Source organism: Eretmochelys imbricata, chromosome 2 (genome assembly GCF_965152235.1).
Source record: "Eretmochelys imbricata isolate rEreImb1 chromosome 2, rEreImb1.hap1, whole genome shotgun sequence".
NCBI lineage: Eukaryota > Metazoa > Chordata > Testudines > Cheloniidae > Eretmochelys > Eretmochelys imbricata.
In genome coordinates this window covers 208,210,058-208,227,840 of record NC_135573.1, presented here as the reverse complement: position 1 = coordinate 208,227,840, position 17,783 = coordinate 208,210,058, and the positions used below count along the sequence as shown (strand labels likewise).

The 17,783-nt window shown below is 43.7% G+C and overlaps 1 protein-coding gene across 7 annotated transcripts in view; it reads right to left on the bottom strand.

The window, feature by feature from the left end:
* Positions 1-17,783, bottom strand: part of OSBPL3 (oxysterol binding protein like 3) — a 136,714-nt gene that overhangs the window by 117,093 nt on the left and 1,838 nt on the right. The gene's annotated exons all lie outside the window — the stretch shown is intronic.

The window sequence follows — 17,783 nt, the reverse complement described above, 5'->3', positions numbered from 1 at the left end:
TTGAGAAGCACTGGTTTAGATGGACTTTATTACCTCAATTTACTCTCTGAATAAGGAAATTACTACAAGTAGCTAGGACAGCGACCTAATAGTTTACTTAAAATATTTAAACAGTTTCATAAAATAAGGATCAGTATATAGTTCATGGGCTCTGTAGGCGCCTTCTACACCAGTGGTTCTCAACCGAGGGGTCCGTAGCCCTGTGTCGGCCCCCATGGGGCTAAAGCCAGAAGTTATGGGGCTGAATCCCACAGCCCTGATGCTCTTCCCAGGGCAGAAGCCTTGAGCACATGGGTGGAGTTGGAGGGCACGGGGAGCATTGCCACCCCAAACCGCAGTGCCTTACCCAGAGCAGGGCAGTCCCAAGAGCAGCTCCACCCCTCTCCTCCTCTCTCCCAACCCCTGAGGCCCTGCTCCCTGGCCAGGTTGGAGGCGGGAAGCCAGAGCCAGGCAATGCACTTCCTGGTGCCATGGAGCAGGAAGCCGTAGCATTCCCCGTCTCCTGCTGCTGCCGCCCAGGGTTGTGGCTGCTCCTCAGCTCCCAGTCCTCTTTGACTGCTTGGGCAGCTGGTAAGAGTCTCCCAGGAGGAAGGACCTGCTCCAGGACCGGCAGAGCCCTTGGGAAACAGCAGCCGCAAGAGGGGACCCTCCCGGGACACAGCCCCTAGCTATCCCCCTCTCTGCATCATGAGCTACCCTCCTGTCTGCACACAGCTCCTAGCTACCCTTCTCCCTGTACCCGGAGGTACACCCTTCCTGCACAGCCCCTAGCTATCCCTTTCCCTGTATCCTGAGCTACGCCCCAGCCCGCACACAGCCCCTAGCAACCCTCTCCCTGCGCTGTTTTCAAACTTTTTGAACTGCGCCCCCGCACCCCACTTTGAGTTATAATTTTTGGTTGCACCATCCCCTACACACACACACACAACCCAGACGTGCTGGGTGGCCTGCTGAAGTGAGTCGGGGGTAGAGGTGGCACTCCCTCCCCAGACCCTGGCATGCAGAGCTTGCTCGAGCCCCTCTGTCCTCTGCCCCCCAAAAATACAAGTCAAACTATACCTATGCCCAAGCACTGCTCCCAGCCTGGAGCACCAAGTCCCTGTCCCCCCCCACCCTGGAGATTTTGTAGCGGGTTGCGGGAGCCTCAGAAAGGAAAAGGTTGAGAACCCCTGTTCTACACTGTAATTTCTTGCCTCACACTCTTACAAACTGCTCTGTTTTGGTAGGAGTCATTCCGGTTTTAAAACCGGCCCCAGCCAAGGCGGAGTGGCCTTTTCAGCGTATTCATATATATTTTAAAATAATACACTGAACATCTATTATAAGGAAACACACTTTTAAAGTGTGCCTATAATGCGGCCAAGGAGTGAATGCGAGGCTGGTGACAAGGGCTTTCCACTCTCCTCCCTGCCTTACATTCTCTGATAGCAGAGACCAATCAGATATGAGCAGAGCAGCTAAGTAAGGAGTGGATGGAGAAGAGTCAGACAGTGGCATGCTTTGTATAGTGACTTGAGTTCCCAAGCACCTTACATCCTCCCCATACCTAGTACCAGAGTGGGAGCTTCAGACTCCCTGCCTCCTATCTAAGGGTATGTCTACACTACGAAATTAGGTCGAATTTATAGAAGTCGGTTTTTTAGAAATCGGTTTTATATATTCGAGTGTGTGTGTCCCCACACAAAATGCTCTAAGTGCATTAACTCGGCGGAGTGCTTCCACAGTACCGAGGCTAGAGTCGACTTTCGGAGCGTTGCACTGTGGGTAGCTATCCCACAGTTCCCGCAGTCTCCGCTGCCCATTAGAGTTTTGGGTTGAGATCCCAATGCCTGATGGGGCTAAAACATTGTCGCGGGTGGTTCTGGGTACATATCGTCAGGCCCCCGTTCCCTCCCTCCCTCCGTGAAAGCAAGGGCAGACAATCGTTTCGTGCCTTTTTTCCTGAGTTACCTGTGCAGACGCCATACCACGGCAAGCATGGAGCCCGCTCAGGTAACCGTCACCCTATGTCTCCTGGGTGCTGGCAGACGCGGTACGGCATTGCTACACAGTAGCAGCAACCCATCGCCTTGTGGCAGTAGACGGTGCAATAGGACTGGTAGCCGTCATCGTCATGTCTGAAGTGCTCCTGGTCGCCTGTGTGAGGTCGATCAGGAGCGCCTGGGCAGACATGGGTGCAGGGACTAAATTTGGAGTGACTTGATCAAGTCACTCTCTTTAGTCCTGCAGTCAGTCCTATTGAACCATCTTATGATGAGCAGGCAGGCGATATGGATTGCTAGAAGTCCTATTGCATCATCTTCTGCCAGGCAGGCAAGAGATGAGGATGGCTAGCAGTTGTATCGTACCATCTTCTGCCGAGCAGCCCTGAGATGTAGATGGCATGCAGTACTTCTGCACCGTCTGCTGCCAGCCAAAGATGTAAAAGATAGATGGAGTGTATCAAAACAAGAAATAGACCAGATTTGTTTTGTACTCATTTGCTCTTCCCCCTTCCCCTGTCTAGGGGACTCATTCCTCTAGGTCACACTGCAGTCACTCAGAGAAGGTGCAGCGAGGTAAATCTAGCCATGTACCAATCAGAGGCCAGACTAACCTCCTTGTTCCAATAAGAACAATAACTTAGGTGCACCATTTCTTATTGGAACCCTCCGTGAAGTCCTGCCTGAAATACTCCTTGATGTAAAGCCACCCCCTTTGTTGATTTTAGCTCCCTGAAGCCAACCCTGTAAGCTATGTCGTCAGTCGCCCCTCCCTCCGTCAGAGCAACGGCAGACAATCGTTCCGTGCCTTTTTTCTGTGCAGACACCATACCAAGGCAAGCATGGAGGCCGCTCAGCTCACTTTGGCAATTAGGAGCACATTAAACACCACACGCATTATCCAGCAGTATATGCAGCACCAGAACCTGGCAGAGTGATACCGGGCGAGGAGGCGACATCAGCGCGGTCACGTGAGCGATCAGGACATGGACACAGATTTCTCTGAAAGCATGGGCCCTGCCAATGCATGCATCATGGTGCTAATGGGGCAGGTTCATGCTGTGGGACACCGATTCTGGGCTCGGGAAACAAGCACAGACTGGTGGGACCGCATAGTGTTGCGGGTCTGAGACGATTCCCAGTGGCTGCGTAAACTTTCGCATGCGTAAGTGCACTTTCATGGAACTTTGTGACTTGCTTTCCCCTGCCCTGACGCGCATGAATACCAAGATGAGAGCAGCCCTCACAGTTGAGAAGCGAGTGGTGATAGCCCTGTGGAAACTTGCAACGCCAGACAGCTACCTGTCAGTTGGGAATCAATTTGGAGTGGGCAAATCTACTGTGGGGGCTGCTGTGATGCAAGTAGCCCACGCAATCAAAGATCTGCTGATATCAAGGGTAGTGACCCTGGAAAACATGCAGGTCATAGTGGATGGCTTTGCTGCAATGGGATTCCCTAACCATGGTGGGGCCATAGAGGGAACCCATATCCCTATCTTGGCACCGGATCACCAAGCCGGCAAGTACATAAACCGCAAGGGGAACTTTTCAATAGTGCTGCAAGCACTGGTGGATCACAAGGGGCGTTTCACCAACATGGGATGGCTGGGAAAGGTACATGATGCTCGCATCTTCAGGAACTCTGGTCTGTTTCAAAAGCTGCAGGAAGGGACTTTATTCCTAGACCAGAAAATAACTGTTGGGGGATGTTGAAATGCCTATAGTTATCCTTGGGGACCCAGCCTACACCTTAATGCCATGGCTCATGAAGCCATACACAGGCAGCCTGGACAGTAGTCAGGAGCTGTTCAACTACAGGCTGAGCAGAATGGTGGTAGAATGTGCATTTGGACGTTTACAGGTGCGCTGGCGCAGTTTACTGACTCGCTTAGACCTCAGCGAAACCAATATTCTCACTGTTCTTACTGCTTGCTGTGCACTCCACAATGTCTGTGAGAGTAAGGGGGAGACATTTATGGTGGGGTGGGAGGTTGAGGCAAAATCGCCTGGCTGCTGGTTACGCGCAGCCAGACACCAGGGTGGTTAGAAGAGCACAGGAGGGCGCGGTACGCATCAGAGAAGCTTTGAAAATCAGTTTCATGACTGGCCAGGCTACGGTGTGAAAGTTCTGTTTGTTTCTCCTTGATGAAACCCCCCGCCCCTTGGTTCACTCTACTTCCCTGTAAGCTAACCACCCTCCCCTCCTCCCTTCGATCACCGCTTGCAGAGGCAATAAAGTCATTGTTGCTTCACATTCATGCATTCTTTATTCATTCATCACACAAATAGGGGGATAACTACCAAGGTAGCCCAGGAGGGGTGGTGGAGGAGGGAAGGAAAATGCCACACAGCACTTTAAAAGTTTACAACTTTAAAATTTATTGAATGCCAGCCTTCTGTTTTTTGGGCAATCCTCTGTGGTGGAGTGGCTGGTTGGCCGGTGGCCCCCCCACCGCGTTCTTGGGCGTCTGGGTGTGGAGGCTATGGATCTTGGGGAGGAGGGCGGTTGGTTACACAGGGGCTGTAGTAGCAGTCTGTGCTCCACCTGCCTTTGCTGCAGCTCAACCATACACTGGAGCATACTCGTTTGATCCTCCAGCAGCCTCAGCATTGAATCCTGCCTCCTCTCATCACGCTGCCGCCACATTTGAGCTTCAGCCCTGTCTTCAGCCTGCCACTTACTCTCTTCAGCCCACCACCTCTCCTCCTGGTCATTTTGTGCTTTCCTGCACTCTGACATTTGCCTCCACGCATTCGTCTGTGCTCTGTCAGTGTGGGAGGACAGCATGAGCTCAGAGAACATTTCATCACGAGTGCATTTTTTTTTTTTCTTTCTAATCTTCACTAGCCTCTGGGAAGGAGAAGATCCTGTGATCATTGAAACACATGCAGCTGGTGGAGAAAAAAAAAAGGGACAGCGGTATTTAAAAAGACACATTTTATAAAATAGTGGCTACACTCTTTCGGGTAAACTTTGCTGTTAACATTACATACATAGCACATGTGCTTTCATTACAAGGTCGCATTTTGCCTCCCCCCCACTGCGTGGCTACCCCCTCAACCCTATCCCCTCCCCGTGGCTAACGGCGGGGAACATTTCTGTTCAGCCATAGGCAAACAGCCCAGCAGGAACGGGCTCCTCCAAGTGTCCCCTGAAGAAAAGCACCCTATTTCAACCAGGTGACTATGAATGATATCTCACTCTCCTGAGGATAACACAGAGACAAAGAACGGATGTTGTTTGAATGCCAGCAAACATACACTGCAATGCTTTGTTGTACAATGATTCCCGAGTACGTGTTACTGGCCTGGAGTGGTAAAGTGTCCTAGCATGGAGGACGCAATAAGGCTGCCCTCCCCAGAAACCTTTTGCAAAGGCTTTGGGAGTACATGCAGGAGAGCCGCGAATGCCAGGGCAAATTAATCCTTTCACATGCTTGCTTTTAAACCATGTACAGTATTTTAAAAGGTACACTCACTGGAGGTCCCTTCTCCACCTGCCGGGTCCAGGAGGCAGCCTTGGGTGGGTTCAGGGGGTACTGGCTCCAGGTCCAGGGTGAGAAACAGTTCCTGGCTGTTGGGAAAACCGGTTTCTCTGCTTGCTTGCTGTGAGCTATCTACAACCTCCTCCTCCTCCTCATCTTCTTCGTCCCCAAAACCTGCTTCCGTGTTGCCACCATCTCCATTGAAGGAGTCAAACAACACGGCTGGGGTAGTGGTAGCTGAACCCCCTAAAATGGCATGCAGCTCATCATAGAAGCGGCATGTTTGGGGCTCTGACCCGGAGCGGCCGTTCGCCTTTCTGGTAGGCTTGCCTCAGCTCCTTAAGTTTCACGTGGCACTGCTTCAGGTCCCTGTTACGGCCTTCATGCCCTGGGAAATTTTGACAAAGGTTTTGGCATTTCGAAAACTGGAACAGAGTTCTGATAGCATGGATTCCTCTCCCCAAACAGCGATCAGATCCCGTACCTCCCGTTCGGTCCATGCTGGAGCTCTTTTGCGATTCTGGGACTCCATCATGGTCACCTCTGCTGATGAGCTGTGCATGGTCACCTGCAGCTTGCCACGCTGGCCAAACAGGAAATGAGATTCAGAAGTTTGCAGTTCTTTTCCTGTCTACCTGGCCAGTGCATCTGAGTTGAGAGTGCTGTCCAGAGCAGTCACAATGGAGCACTCTGGGATAGCTCCCAGAGGCCAGTACTGTCGAATTGTGTCCACAGTATCCCAAATTCGACCCGGCAAGGCCGATTTAAGCGCTAATCCACTTGTCAGGGGTGGAGTAAGGAAATCGATTTTAAGAGCCCTTTAAGTCGAAATAAAGGGCTTCATCGTGTGGACGGGTGCAGGTTTACTTCGATTTAACGCTGCTAAATTTGACCTAAAGCTCTAGTGTAGACCAGGGCTAAGCGAGAAAAGAGATGACAGATTTTTGGGAGTGGGGGGGGAAGAGTACGCATTGAGGAAGGAAACGGGTGGATCTCAGCAGGCGAGAAAGAAGAGTAGAGACCTGCAAATCTGCGGATTTCAGCTTTATATCCATGGACCATGTTTGCGGATCGCAGATCAGCTGAACATACAAATTTTGTACCCACCAAGGCTCTAAAGATGAGGAACCCCCACCAGGAAAGAAGAAACTGATCTGCTGTCCTGCCTCTGAACACACCAGAAAGGATTTATTTTCCTCCTCCAAGTATGAGTCTGAGGGTGGGGGAAATGAATCTTATGAGTCCAAGCTCTATAGGCTTTGATAAGCATCTGGAAATCTGGATGATTCTCAAGACTTTATAGAAGCCCCCTTATTTTTTTACAATGTTAAAATAACCTAAATTTCACCAGTATGTACAAGTCACCCTCCAGTAGCTGAGGCCTACTGATATTAAGCTTATTCGGAAAATTGTTCCTGGAAAAAACAAAACAAAAATGTATCTAATGTTTCCAGCAATAATACATACACATCCCAGAAGTTGTTCACTGTCCAGTTCCTTTTCTTAATATTCTTACAAGAATGACTAAATTGTAGCCCCAGCAGCACCTATTACTACATTTTGAGGCCATTGTGGAAAATTTATAGGTCATTTTTAAGAAAAAAAACAAAAAAAAACAAAAAAACACTTACCATCGAATTGAATAGCTTGCATGTACTGTAGTTCAGAAAACCCACATATTAAAATAGTCCCTCTAACTAGGTGTACAGTTATTTCCACCTTGCCCCCAATTATCTGGGTGTCTTGTTTAGTTGATAGTTTGGGCCAATTAATTCTACATCCCTGTTCACGTACATGGTCATAGCTACACCATGTTCATTAGGTCACTGCTCTAGAAATCACATGAGTTCTTCCTTCCACTCCTAATGGAACAGTTTGATATACTAGAAGGTCATATCCATATACGATCTTCTGTGCACCTCCATACAGTCCATTTCTCTTGACAATATACAGTAGGATGAATGCAATGTCCCTTGATTCATTGGTCATATGCTTTCCATACAGTCACCAGATATTTTCTGTCATAAATTTAGATTGTAAAGTCTCAAATCTAAAACTGCTGTTCTGTCCTAAAGTTATTTTTATTTGTAGTTCCATATTAGTTTTTTTAACCTCATACATATTATAATTAGGGCTTGTTTTGGGGGGTTTATTAATTTCATTTTTTAGGCACTGAGTTTTATGTAGATGTAAAACAATTGGGGGCTTTCAGAGCTCATCTAATATATTGTAATGATTTACATATATTATATACGTTACTGTAGTCCATATTGTAATGTGTAATCTTGTTGTAAGGTTCCCTAGTGTGCTTTAACATACTATTGTTTCAAACAGCACTATGTTCAAGTGCACTAGTGAACCTTTAGTACACACCAGCAGGGTCTTCATGGACCAATCAATGCACAACATGTTAGTGTGCTTTAAAAAAATAATAATAAAAAAATCACACCCCAGTAGTCCACATTACTACTGTGTGGACAAACCCTTAGATACAAGTAACCATTTCCAGGGTTTATTGGATAAACACCGATTTCAGAGTGTGTGTGTGTGTGTGTGTGTGTGTGTGTGTGTGTGTGTGTGTGTGTGTGTGTGTGTGTGTGTGTGTGTGTGTGTGATATGTTAAAACCAAAAATCAGAAGCCTTAATTGTAATACACATTTCTTTACATCTACTCATATACCCTAGGGCAATTTTAGCACTGGCATCAGGGAAATACTTGATTTTTCTCACAATCACTAGCACTGTTTTTTAATCCCTGTCTCGTGATTTGTATCTGTTGTCTATAACGTGCTCCCTAGTACCACAAACATTGTCATTTTCATGTTGTTGCTCCTGGAAGGGCTATGTGCAGGAGCAGCTGAGGCACCCACATAGTGGGAAAGAGAACCATACAGTTATCTAGATAGGCCAGAACACGCGAATGCTTACAGAGAGGGAGGCAGAGCCGTGGGGGGAAGTGGAAAGAAGGCACTCAGTCAAGCAATATGAAAAGTACATTTTAACAGAAGACAACAGTTCTAAAAATATTCCATTTTGATTCCTAGCTCCTGCCTTCCCCATCTCCCTCATTTCAGGAATATCAGTCTGCAAATACAGAAGCTAATTAGTCTCTAGTTATGTAGGCAGAAGTGAAGCATAGTGCTCAACATATGCCCACGTTCCCTCCTGCAGTTCAGAAACATTGTCTCATAGTTGGGCAAGTGGCAACAAGTTTTGCCACTGTTGAGCAATGACACTAGGAAAGAAATTCCCTTCAGAGTTCAACCTTAGTGATAAAGTCAGCAGATAACAGACCATGCTAAAACAGCACTATATCCTTGCCAACATGCAAGATACAAAGAGAAAAGCTTTCAGCCAAAGCTCTAATGAAACAGGCATTCTATTCTGCAGTGAGTTGAGATTAATCTGAATAGCCATTCCATATGCAACAACTATTTAATAAGTACTTGTGGCACCTTAGAGACTAACACATTTATTTGAGCATAAGCTTTCGTGAGCTACAGCTCACTTCATCGGAAGCAGCTCACGAAAGCTCATGCTCAAATAAATGGGTTAGTCTCTAAGGTGCCACAAGTCCTCCTGTTCTTTTTGCAGATACAGACTAACACGGCTACTACTCTGAAACCTACCATTTAATAGTTCAGCTGGAGAGTATCAAAGGTAAACATTTGTCTTTCTGCATTAAACAAAGTACTGTTTTATGCTTCCCCCATAACCTAATCATGGGAAAATAAATAATGCAAGGTCATTTTGCAAGATATGGTTGGCAACATAATATGAATGGTCATTATTGTAGTGATGTTATATCAAAGTTATCAAGGCTGTGAAGTGGAACCATTAGTTAAGAATCTTCACAGAAGATCTTCCATCACAGACCCACTTTATCCTTCTTGTAGCTCTGCAGTGGAGAGTAGCTGTTGTCTTAGGCAAGTGGCCTACTACTTCCAAATATGGGAAAATTCAACTCATGACGACACCAGGATATTAACAATACCTTACAATTCAACTGCAATGAAACATTAATGAGCTGTTTGTTTGAAAATAAAAGAGATAGCTGAACCCACAGCTAGATCTTAAATAGGAAGTTGTACTTCTTTCCTGTTACAGCTAATCAAGCTAATCAACTCAGATTGAAAGCAGCTTTTGTAAAGCCTGACCATTTTTTTTTGATGCATAAGAAAACATTAAATGATGTCCTAGTACTTGAAATTTGATCTTTTAGAAGGGAAGATCATCAATAAGGGTTCTTCAGTGCACAAGGAGTTACATACAGAAGTCATGGTAGCAGGCAACCAGCTTGTACACGTTTTTGTTACTTCGTACAGGGGGAAATGTTTCAGACGTTTCCCTTAACATACTGTATTCCGCAAAAGAAAAAGGAGACTGCTACTAGATTTTTTATTTTCAAGAAGTTTCATGCGAGGGTGCAATCCTGGCACCACTAAAATCAATGGGAGTTTTACCATTAACTTCAACGGAACCAGGATTTCAATTTAGGACTTTAAGGTGTCATTCAAATATATAGAAATGTTAGCTGTGAAATGCAGTGAACACAGGCACAGATATCACACATGTAAAGTTCTAATGCCTTATCTAGGAGTTTGAAATTAAGTTATTTTTACTCCGTTAGTATATTTCAGCTCAAAATTTTCTTCTCAGACTTGGCCGTTCCTTGTGTTCTCTAGTAGGTCTGGTCTGCCCACAGCTGGATCTACCCCTCCCTTAGAGAGTCACACCTACCTCTCTGATATCTAAGCGGGGTAATAAGGGACCTGCATCAGTGAGCCAGCAAAACCCACTTCAGTTTTCCACAAGGATAAACATCTGGTTTCAGGCAAACACCCCCGCTACCCTGCCACTATCTACAGTGGTACGCAGGGCATGCACTTTGGTTTCTTCTTCCCTGTGCAGTCCAGCTCCTAGATTTATTTAGATTGAAATACTAATTACATATAAGGATGCCTCAAGCCTTGTAATACAATAAAATCTCAGTAGCACTAAAAATAAGTCATTTCAAGGAGGAACTCAGCCAGCCAGCCACCTACAATAAAATGCTTCCATCTTTCTGGGAAGAATAGTCCCAGGGGCCTGATTCAGATTTACATGAAGGCCCTGGTAGCAAAAATTACATTTACATTCACTCTATGGTTTCTTTATACTGCCAAGACAGTGTAAAAGGGCTTTTGGGTAAATGAGAATCCAGTCCCATCTGTGCAACAGACAAATGATGGGGAAGCAGAAGATAAAATCCACAGCACTTTAAAAAGACGGATTATTAAACAAGCTTTCTTGTAGCAAGATATGAGCCTCCTGCTTTTCTTTGCTATTCTCAACGCTTTGTAACATAATGGCTCATGGGACGTTTCATTCAGGAAGCTAGCAGGGGAGAGAAGAAAGAGGGAAAGGAAACTCAAAGGTTTCCACTTCATGGGAATGACACATGGGATGTGTGCACAAGCAGAGATGAGTGAAGTCTCATGCATACATGTGGCTCCACTTGTGGCTGATGTGATGTTAAGAGTCTGTGTTTGCATTGGATGCCTCTATTGTTTGAGCAAAGCGTGTACAAATGTACGTCAAGGGAGAAGTGACAGTGTGGGTGTGCTTTGTGTGTGGTCTGTTGTAGGGCTTGCATGACGGAAAGCATATAATTAACTGTAACGTCCTGGAACTTAACACAACTCTACCAGCAATTAAACAAATACAAGCAAAAAAAAAAAAAAAAAGTAATTTTAAATTTTTTTTTTTTTAAATGACAGACCAGATTGAGGTCAGAACACCACCATATTTATAGAAACTGGGATGAGGAAAAGCTCCAGAACAATGGGGAAACTGCATTATAATAAGTCACCAAAGAAAGGTACCTAAGCAATTGCAACAACTGGCAAAGCATAACGGTCTTTTCAGGTGACAGGTAAAATTTCCGGTAGTATCATCTTAGGCAGAATAAAGCAAGTAGGTGAGACAAAGCAAAGGGATGATCAGACTGGATTGCAACCCAGAAGATCATTGTTGACCAGATTTTCACCCTAAGAACAATCCTTGAAGAGAGCATTGAATGGCAAAACTACACCAACTTCATAGATTTCAGGAAAATGTTCGACAGCCTCCATCAGGAGTCACTCAGCAACATCTTGCAGTGTTATGGTATGCCAACAAAACCCACCACCACCACCAGCTAGGCTTTTTAACTGCGTGTGGCATGTTGATAAGATAAACAGACTTGAACGAATGGTTCAAAATAAACACTGATGTCAGAGATGCTCTCTCTTGCCTCTACTGTCAATAGCAACGTCATACTTCATTACGAGAAAAGTGTAGACAGATGCAACAGTCTTTGAATGGCTCATCAAAAGCACACTAAGATCTAGATTTTACTGATTACATAGATGTTGAGCCATTCTTGAAAGCACAAGGATTTTGAGACGATACTGAAATGAGTGAACATGAGATTTACTTTGAAATCCAGAAATTCACAATGGGGCTAGCTGCTCCATTTCAAGTGATGCCTTAGATCTCAATGAAAGTTAGCTTCCAGACTTATTCTAGTTTCCATCTGTACACACCACAGATATACAATTGACGGGAATATGAATTTCTTTAGAAATGACTTAGGATTGAGTAGTAGGGGTTTTGTATCTGAAGAGAACTAGCAGAATTGCACAGTAAAGCTTGCACAGTACCTGCAATACTAAAACTGGATCAAGTCACTAGCTCTTTACTTTCATTATTAGTATTATGGTAGCACTCAGAAGCTGCAAAAAGTATAACATTGACTCATGTCTCAACCTTAAGTACATCACAAGTAAGAGATTTTATATAAAGAGAGGTTTCAGAGTAGCCTGTAAGTCTGTATTACAGAGTAGCCTGTAAGCGTGTTAGTCTGTATTCGCAAAAAGAAAAGGAGTACTTATGGCACCTTAGAGACTAACCAATTTATTTGAGCATAAGCATCTGTAGTGAGCTGTAGCTCACGAAAACTTATGCTCAAATAAATTGATTAGTCTCTAAGGTGCCACAAGTACTCCTTTTCTTTATATAAAGAGAGATGAGCAGCTTCAAGAACTCTTCAAGAGTAGCAGACTACGAACTGAAGCTGAATGAATAGGAGTTAAGGAAATGCAGCATCTCTCAGGATCAGGCCAATGGTAAGAGGCATATTTTCTGTTCTGTACAGGTACTTATAGCACACTCATCAGCATAATATCCCAGTTTTTACTTTTGTTGATTTGTATGTCAGTCTAGGTGCTCAAGGTTAATTTAACCAAATTTCTCTTAGTTGTTTCTATATTAACTCACACACACCCTTCCTCCACTCCCAGAGAGGCTATTGTTTCATTATTTTAGCTTCCTCTTTACTTCCAGGCACCTCTGTGGTGTGTTGGGATTTAAATGCCTCCACCACAAATGATTAGCTTGCACAAGTCTAAATCCACACAACCTGAAGAATGTACCCCTTCCAAATACCAGTAGGGGTTGATGTATATAAAAACAAACCATATACATTATATCCCACTCACTTTCAGCCAGTTATATATGTAACTGACTGAAAGTGCCAAACCAGCAAAGTTTTGGTCCGGTAACATTTTGTAAGAGACAAATTAGCTCCAATGCCAAGTTACAGACTCTGAAGCTAGATATGGAAGTGACCTCATTTTCTTTGTCAATACAGGATTGTTCTCTGTGGTCAAGGCCCTGTGAACTCCATATCAAACTGGTCCTAGATTCTGTGCCACTCTGGTGCAGGTTTCAGAGTAACAGCCGTGTTAGTCTGTATTCACAAAAAGAAAAGGAGTACTTGTGGCACCATAGAGACTAACCAATTTATTTGAGCATAAGTTTTCGTGAGCTACAGCTCACTTATGCTCAAATAAATTGGTTAGTCTCTAAGGTGCCACAAGTACTCCTTTACTCTGGTGCAGGAGATTGGAAGTTTTGTAGCTGCTTTTTAATATAAATGAAGCTAAGTATTTTGTTGAATTACATATGAAACAATCAGTACTGTAGCCCCAAGTTATTTTTATGTTACATTTAACAAGCTATCACCAAATCTTTAATTTTCCAAAACCACCACAAAAATATATTGCACAACATATAAACTGCATCCTAGAATCCATCAGGGGGAAGCTGAAGCTTTTGGCAGGTGCATAGGAGACACCGTGAGTTGTTGGTACCGGAGAAGGCATGAGAAGCAGCATGGAATTCTGGGATAAGTACATTAATAGGAAACTAAAATGATCAACATTGAAATAGTTAAATGACATTCAGTTTGTCCTCTGTAGATTTCAGAGTTAACACCACTTTGAAATGCATTTCACATTTCTGAGCTACCATTTCATGCTATCTGCAAATTACAGAAGAGGACAAATTAAAGCATGAACAAAATGTGATAAAAAATTGTTGCAAAGAAAACCTTTTAATTTAAAAATGAACGTTTATTACGGAGCACAATCTGTGATACAGGCATGGATTCTGGGCCCCTGCACAACAGAATATGTGCTACTGTTTTATCCAATCTAATTCTGCATTAATCACATGATGGGGCACCTTCCCTAAAGCCCTGAATAGAGAAGGTGTGTGAATGGGAAAGAGGATCTAATTAGAAGGCCCTTTACGCTAACAGTCCATGCAGCAACACCACTCATACTACATATGACGATACTGCAGAGTTTCCAGGCCTTTACCACTAAGATGTTCACCAACATCAGATCCTAATGCCATTGAAACCATGGCAAAAGTTTCCACTGGCTTCAGTGGCCCCAGGTGAAGTAAATAAGCCTCTTCTAAGAGAAAAGCTAGCCATAATTTTATAACCTACTGCAGCCGTATTCATCATAGCATTCCTTTGAACTGACCACCACAGCAAGATGAAATTTAGCTAAAAGGTTAATTGCTACAAACCAACAGAAACCTTGATACTCAAAACACTAATTAATATATAAACTGCTAACACCACTGTAGCAACTGAGAACTCATTTTTTGCCATTAGAATCCATGAAATCTAAGCATGCCAGAATAATGCAACTTTTCATCTGTTCTCTAGATGGTATGCAACAAAAGTACATATAATACAGCAAATGTATGCAGGGGAGGCCCATTACTGAATGAAATGTACTCTATTTATAGTCGTGCTTTTAACTGCTCAAGCTGTAGTGAGAAGACAAATGTCAAATATTTAGCATTTATATATAGTGTTTGCATTTGCAAAGTGCACCACAAAACTATATGTTAATCATTGTACTAAATAAACCCCACCTGAAGTCTCACCAGCGTTTCCTGTCTTTGGTACGTAAGCTCATAATTCTCAGCTGCGACCTCCTTGTTCTGAGCCTGATTCTGCACCAGCCCCTAGCATGCACATGCACCACTGAGTAATAGTTTATTCCATGAATAGGCCCACCTTCCCTGTGGAGTAGCGTGTGACATCAGCAGACCCGGTGCCAGCTCATGCCAAGGCCCCCCCCCAGGCCTCACTGAACACTGTCAAATGCATAGCTGGAAACTAGTCTGGCTTATCAGCACATTAGCATTGTTAGAATTGATGTTAAATTGATAAGAATGTGTTTAGTGTTGTAGGATGCCACATTACTGATCTCACTTATAACCTCGGTAGCCCATGGTATAAGGTTACATTGAGTGTTTGCATTGTAAACCTCTGTAACTGTGGAACTCAAACAGAAGAGAAGTCTTCTCTAATGCAAATGCTGGCTTCCTCCAGAAAACTTTAGGGCCCGGCCAACAAGAAGGCCTTTGAAACCAAATGAGCAGATGTGAGGGTCAAAGAACAAAGACTTTGTTAATTGCATTCTTCAGCCCCTCCAGGAAGAGAGTGGTTCACAAACTCATCACACCAGCTTGGACTATGGGGAGAAATGGATAAACATCTCTGACAAGGAGAAACTGGGTTCTTTTTGGCTGCTTGGACTACAAGTGTATGTCCACACTGCAATTAGACACCTGCAGCTGGCTCATGCCATCTGACTCAGGCTAAGGGACTATTTAATTGCAGTGTAGATACGCAGACTTGGGTTGCAGCCTGAGCTCTGGGACCCTCCCACCTTGCAAGGTCCCACAGCCTTGGTTCCAGCAAGCCCAAATGTCTACACCATAATTAAACAGCCCATTAGCCCAAGTCAGCTGGCATGGGCCAGCCACAGGTGTCTAATTGAAGTGTAGACATATCCTAAAGGGGAAGAATTACTAAGCACAAAAAAACACCACCCCACGCTACCCAGTTTAGCTCTAGAGAATATATGGAGTTTGCTTATTATAGAAGTTATTATCTTTTGGAATTTAAGATTGTAACTCATTTGTGTGTACATGTCACCCGCTTTAACCTTGTAAATAACTCATTTCTTTTCTCAGTTAATAAATCTTTAGTTAATTACAGGATTGGCTACAAGAGTTGTCTCTGGTGAGAGATTTGGGGCACAATTGACTCATCCTTTGGGACTTGGAGTAGCCTGAATATTGTTGTGATTTTTGGTGCAAGGGATCAGCTACCACAAAGGCAGGCTTACCTGGGTGGCAAGATAGACTGAAGTGCCCCAAGGGCCTGTCTGTGATTCCATGGTAAGGCTGTGATAGGGCTTGTGGAGTTTACTCTTGCTACTTGGTTGGTGAAATCTAATTACAGAACATTCAACCAATTCATTAATTTATTTCCTATTCTAGGAAGAACTTTAAAAAAAGATTAAAGTGTATTTGTTAATTATTGGTACATTTTTCAACCAGGAGATGGTCCCAATAATTACATTAAAGATCATGGAAATTAGAATTGTTTCCTGTTTGCCTGAGTATTTCTTATGCTTTAAATACTTAATCACACCTGCATACTCTTCTGAAATTCAGTAGGGTCAAAATTACATTACATTACATTACATTCGTTTTAGCCCATGAAAGCTTATGCCCAAATAAATTTGTCAGTCTCTAAGGTGCCACAAGTACTCCTTGTTGTTTTTGCTGATACAGACTAACACAGCTACTACTCTGAAACCTGTCATTATAAAATCTGTGGTTAATCAATGAAAATGAAAATGAAAAGATAAAACAAACAAACAAAACAGCCACCCACATCCTTTCTTCTCAAGGAAGTCAAGGCTGAACAGCACTCTCACAATCATTAGGGGAATGGGGGGGGGGGGGGGAGGGAGGAAGAGACAGGGAAGCCAGACACATTACCTCCCAAGGAAGAGATGGATGTAGTTAAATAGTCTTTTCTATACCCATTCCAAATGGTGCACAATATTAAACTACTGAAAGTCAGCAAGTGAGAGCTGAGAGTACCAGATGGATTTCATGCAGTAGAATACTTAAATGCTCATTTACTAATTTGGACTCAAAGTCCTGATGGAAATTACACTGGTTTGGAAATTGTACTGAAGTGATTGGATTTAATTAACCTATTTTTCCTTAAAGAGGTGGACAAGGAGAGAAGAAAAATCATGGCAACTTTTGTTTTTTTACTACTAAAGAGAATCACAGAATCAGCTGAGAGTGAGTAACTTGGAAATATCCTCAAGATCTCTGAAGTTACATTTAGCAGCCAGCTGGCTTCCAGTTATATTTTCCAAAGCACACAGCAAGAGGGGAAAATCTGCAGTGGCTCCCTGCTGAACGACTCCCGGGAAATTCACCTCTCAACCCTGAAGACTTAGTAATTGATACAGGATTATGTTTTAGAAACAGATGCTAATATATCAATTAATCTAGAATTAGGTCTATTTCAATGCCACAAAGAAAACACAATGAACCCAACAAATAATGAAAATCTTGAATGGTGCACAATTCAAAGCTGGTCAAGATTTGTTTTTAAAATTGTGTGATCAAAACAAAATAAATACTCTGTACTGTAACAGCACATCTAAGGATCTCAATGAATTTCAAGAGATGACTAGACTGATATATAAATCCTATTTCTTTTTAGGACACGTTAGTAGAGGGGCCAGAATATACAGCGACTGACATGGTAATGTGTTTTGTTTATATCTCAAGTCAAGATTCCCCATACATTAGAGGAAGAAAGGAACTATTCTCCCCGACTGGCTGTATTTCATAAGAGGGAACAGTCTCTAAACCCTCTTCAGACATTTGCACTGAAACTTACAGGACAGCTGATAGCTCTGGCAATGCAAAGGTTTCCAAGCAGCGACATGAAGGCTGAGCATAAGTAGCTCGCCCCCAAGCCAGTTCTTTTCTCCCAAGTCTCCAGCTAACCTTAATTCCCAACGGCCACATACTGAAAAGTGTGTGTGTGGTTGTTTTTAAAAGCCACTTCGTTGTTACGAAGTTTCCTTGGTGCCTCTTCAATTTTCGC